A 5,778-nucleotide genomic window follows, 5' to 3' on the forward strand; every position below is an offset into this window, starting at 1 on the left:
TATACGTGCTTTTTATTATTTGTCTACTGTTATCTGATATGACCTCAATCTACATAAAAATATATCACTGGATGTGGATCAAGAGGAAGGAAAGGGTTATTAAAAGTCATAAAAATCTGTAAAAGTGTAAAAACAATGTTTTCATAAATACACAGTTATAAGTAAAGAGAAAACTGTACGGTGACATTTTCAATTATATCTGTTACACCAAAACATTGCCTTGCTCTGGAATTCTTTATGAAGGTCTGTCATGTAGCGTAAAAGCTTTTGGTCTCAGTTCTTATTGTGTAACATTATGACGTTTTGGGAAGAAAACAGAGAGAAAATGCTAGTATTCCAAAATAGGGAAATTACTCTGGATAAGTAACACTGACAAAGGCAGTTATTATTTATATGCTGTTATCTGATACTATCTCAGAATCTATGTAAAGAGATATTTTGGATGTAAATCAAGAGGAAGGAGAGAGTTATGGAAGGTCATAAAAAGCCGTACAGTGTAAAAACAAAGTTTTCATAAATACACAGCAAAGAGAAGACTGTACGCTTTAAGGTGACATTTTCAGTGATATCTGTTTTTCCAAATATTTCCTTCTGGAATTTGTAATTAAGGTCAGCCATGTAGCGTAAAAGCTTTTGGTCTCAATTCTTATTCTTTAACATTATGATGTGTAGAGAAGAAAACCTAGAGAAAATGCTAGTATTCCAAAATAGGAAAAATTATTCTGGATATACAGTTGTGCTCAAAATTTGCATACCCTTGGAGAATTGGTAATATATGTACCATTTTTAAAGAAAACATGAGTGAGCAGGCAAAACACATTTCTTTTATTTCTTATGGGATTCATATTCAACTGTAGGTTATAACAGAATGGCACAATCATAAAACAAAACATGGCAACAAAGAAAAAAATGAAATGACCCCTGTTCAAAAGTCTGCATACCCTTAGTTCTTAATACTGTGTATTGCCCCCTTTAGCATCAATGACAGCGTGCAGTCTTTTGTAATAGTTGTCTATGAGGCCCCAAATTCTTGCAGGTGATATAGCTGCCCATTTGTCTTGGCAAAATGTCTCCAGGTCATGCAAAGTCTTTGGTCATCTTGCATGAACTGCACATTTGAGATCTCCCCAGAGTGGCTCGATGATATTAAGGTCAGGAGACTGTGATGGCCACTCCAGAACCTTCACCTTTTTCTGCTGTAACCACTGGAGGGTCAACTTGGCCTTGTGCTTAGGGTCATTGTCGTGCTGGAAAGTCCAAGAGCATCCCATGCGCAGCTTTTGTGCAGATGAATGCAAATTGTCTGCCAATAATTTCTGATAACATGCTGCATTCATCTTGCCCTCAATTTTCACAAGATTCCCCGTGCCTTTAGAGTTCACACACCCCCAAATCATCAGTGAGCCACCACTATGCTTCACAGTGGGGATGGTATTCTTTTCACTATAGGCCTTGTTGACCCCTCTCCAAACATAGCACTTATGGTTGTGACCATAAAGATCTATTTTGGTCTCGTCACTCCAAATTACAGTGTGCCAGAAGCTGTGAGGCATGTCAAGGTGTTGTCGGACATATTGTGGCATTGGCGCAGTAAAGGCTTCTTTCTGGCAACTCGACCATGCAGAGACTTTTTTTTTTTTTTTTTTTTTGCATGATCAGTCATATTTTCAAAATCAATGCCAAAATTTCACAATTTCTGCCAGGGTATGCAAACTTTTGAGCACAACTGTATATATATATATATATAATATATATATATATATATATATATATATATATATATATATATATATATATATAAAATTAAATGAAGAGAAAAAAATTAAATCACTTTGGATGTATCACTTTGAAAAGAGTGCTTGTACTAAATCCCCCCGTCTACATGCAAATAATTTTTTTCAAATACTTTTAGCATTACCCTTATAAAAGTGTAATTCTGTCCCTTAAGAAGTTCTTGGTATCAGATGGTTAAATATATACCCCAAAGTCAATAATTGTTTGTTTCCAGAGGTTTGTCGTTTTCCCCTCGAGTTGAATTTGTTGTGGAAGAGAAAGGACTGAAATTAGCTCCTAGTCAATGAGTTTCTAAAGTAGTAGTACTAATCTTCAATGGAAAAAGGTTTCTTCCTTCACAAGAAAGCAATTCAAGTGATTGCCCTAATCTCCTTTGGCTCATTTTTATTACAGCTTTTACGATGCTACGTGATCCAAAATAACACCGTTGATAATATCACATGTCTGAGATGCAATGCAGCTTTATATCATGAATTTGGAGGTGAACTAGATCATGAATGCCTCAGTCACCATTCACTTTCTTTGCATTGTTTTTCCCATACAATTAAAGTGAATGGTGACTGAGGCTTAAATGACATAGAGGAATGTTCTGGGTTCAATACAAATTAAGATCAATTAACAGCATTTGAGGCATAATGTTGATTACCACAGACTTGTCCCTTAATTGTTTATATATATATATATATATATATATATATATATATATATATATATAAAAAGAAATCACTGTTACAGTAAGGCAGTGATTCTCAAAGAATAGGCTGTGGCCCCTAGGGGGGCTGCAGAAGTTTTTCTAGTTTCAAAGGAGGGCCTGACCAAAAAAACAAATTCAGAACCAATGCAGTAACGCACTTACAAAGGAAGTGAATAGGGCCGGTCCATAAATGTTAAAATACACAGTTTAAAAAGTATAGCCACAAACATATACATTGTATGTTAACATGATTTTAGTGCGATAAAGTGCTATCACTTACTATACATATCTTTGTAAAGTTATATCCAATATTATGGCATGGCAACATAATGTGGTAAACCCTGTAATCTGGTAAACGCCCAAGTGTCAGTAAATCCCTGATTTTTTTACACTCAAATCATGTTAACATGTATAATGTTTACATCTTGTGGCTATATTTTTGAAACTGTTTATACTGTAACGTTTATGGACTGGCCCCATTCTCTTCCACTGTAAGTGGCATACTGCAACCGTGATTATTACTTTCTTTTAATAAACAAGGGATGAGTCAGTTATTTTTGTGGAAATCAGTATCATGCCACAAATGCAGTTGATTGATCTTAATGTGTTTTGAATCTGAATATTCCTTTAAAGTTCCTCAACATTCCAAAACTTGAAACCATTAAAGGAATATTCTGGGTTCAATAAAAGTTAAGCTCAATCTACAGCCTTTGTAGCATGTTGAATGTGGTATTCAAATGTTGAATAACACACAAATTACTTCAACTCATCCCTCCTTTTCTGTAAAAAGCAAAAATCGAGGTTACAGTGAGGCCAATGGAGAGCCAATTTTTGGGGGGTTTAAACATAGAAGTGTGAAGCTCATCATTTTATAAAAGCACTTATATTAATTATTCTGTTAAAGCTTGTGGATTGAGCTGTAAATAGTTGTTTTGTTTTACAGTCATTTCGGGGTTTTAGGGTTTATAGCGTTGCGTCGTCATGGTAACAAAGTTGTAAAATCGGATATAATTTTACACAGAAAAGGTAGTGATTTTATCACACTAAAATCATGTTCACACATATATTATTTATGTATTGTGGCTATACTTTTGAAACAGTGAGTATTTTAGCATTTACGGAATGACCCCATTCACTTACATTGTAAGTGCCTCAATGGAACCCAAATTTTTGCTTTTTTAAAGAAAAGGAGGGAAGAGTCAAAATTACTTTTTGTGGATATCAACATTATTCCACAAATGCTGTCCATTGAGCTTTACTTGTATTTCACGCGGAATATTCCTTTAAGCATTAGTTTCCACTTATTAACAGATAGCTCCGATACTGAAACCCTTGCAGTCATCAACCACCCACTTGTGTGAAAGAATGGGTTCTCTGATTGAGATCCATGACAATCAAAAAGCCCTCTGCATCAAGGTCAAGACTCTAGACCAAACAGGCCTGTTTTCCCTTACAAATGAGTTATTTACCTAATGAAAAGTGATAACTTCTGTATCCAGAAGTGATGTACAGGGACAATCCCTTCAGAACAATCTGTGGTTGAAGCATCTTGGTCAAAGATTCTGTGATGATGGTCTATGGATCACCCTTCAGTTACGGATCACCCTTCAGTTACCAGCTCAAATCTTTAACCACCACTCCACAGCACCCCTCTGTGTATGTTTGCCCTCTTTGTCTAGACTTACACCTATAGTCTAAAAACAGTCTGGAAAACTGATCCCCAGCACAGCCATGTGCATTTTGCATATGGCTTATCCAAGCAAGACATCTACAGAGGCTGCTTTTCTATCCAGTTTCTCTTTATCAAAGTGAATTATAATGAAAATTCTGTCATAAGGAGTCTGTACATGTAATGGCAGGTACACTGTAAAAAAAAAACATTTTGCCTTTTAGTTATCATAACTTAAAATGCACAGTTAGAATAACTGCCCTGGATTGATCTTGAGATAACTCAATTATCCAAGTTTTTGTTAGCTGAACTTGTGATAAGTTATTGAACTTAGAAAAACTATTCAGCTGAAATCAAAATATAGTGTAAGCCAAGAGAACTACGCACATCATGCTAATGTATTCGAATTTCCAGCATGCACTGCGGCATGAATAAATTATGCAAATTGAAGTATTACTGTCTTTTCATTTTGTTTATTTATGGTGTTTGTTGTTGTGTTTTTTGTCACTTACAGTTATTTGTTATTTAGCAATTTTTAAAGCTCATGTTTTTACTCAGTGATGTGTTTGATTGTCACCATCAAGATAATATAAGTAACTGAACTTTTAAAATCAATTTGAATTGAAATAGAATGATGTTTATTGAACTAAGAAAGTCAAGTTGACTTAAACAGACATCAAGCTTATTTTTACAGGATATTGATTTGTCAACTTAATGTTCTGTTAAAACAACTTTCCCTCTTATGTTGACAACTTACAATTTTAATGCAGCATGAACACAATTTTTTAAGCTGAAACAAGATTTTTTTTTCTTACAGCGTTGTATGATTATGTGTAGTACTTTGTGCCTATATACTGCAAAGTCGCTATCAACAGTATGCTAATAAAATTTCCATCTGCAAGGAAAGTGCTTCCTTCTCACTTATCAGATAACTACACAGTCACTCTGGATGGGTGTTCATTGTGCATAATATTAAGTGACTTCCTGGGATGTGTTAAACTTCCTTATTATTCCCACATAAATACTGTATATTTACAGTTATATGTCCTGAAGCAGAAAAACAATAATTATCAGAATTAATAACCTGTTAATTGATGGTTACTAATCTGTTACGGACTTTGCAATCATATTTTTAAATGATTATGAGCTTTTTGGGGGCTTAATAGATTTAGAAGGGGAAATGGGATTAGGACATGGCAAATGCCAGATCTGAACATGCATCCCTGTTATCTCTATTTTGCATCACATTTTAATATCTAACTGTGTCATGGTGGCAACCCAACAACCATCATGGCCCCTATTTGAAGACCTTTTTGATACATCTGCCTATAGAATTATTACTGCTCATTAGGGGAATAAAAAATAAAAAAAAATGAGTGGATTCAGGCTCATTCAAGGTCAGCAGAGAATGAAGCACAAGTCTATTTAGCTGTTATTTGATCATAATAACTGAGTTCTGTCAGTGCATTCCTCATATTAAAAACAGGTTTGAATAGCACCTGGATAAGTTCAACAGGTCTGATGGGGTAAAAGGAGAATGAGGAAGGACAAGAGGGAGGGAAGGAAAGAAAGAAAAACACATGCAGAAGAGGTGGAGACAAAATTGGTTGTGTTAAAAGCA

Source organism: Myxocyprinus asiaticus, chromosome 39 (genome assembly GCF_019703515.2).
Source record: "Myxocyprinus asiaticus isolate MX2 ecotype Aquarium Trade chromosome 39, UBuf_Myxa_2, whole genome shotgun sequence".
Classification (NCBI taxonomy): Eukaryota; Metazoa; Chordata; class Actinopteri; order Cypriniformes; family Catostomidae; genus Myxocyprinus; species Myxocyprinus asiaticus.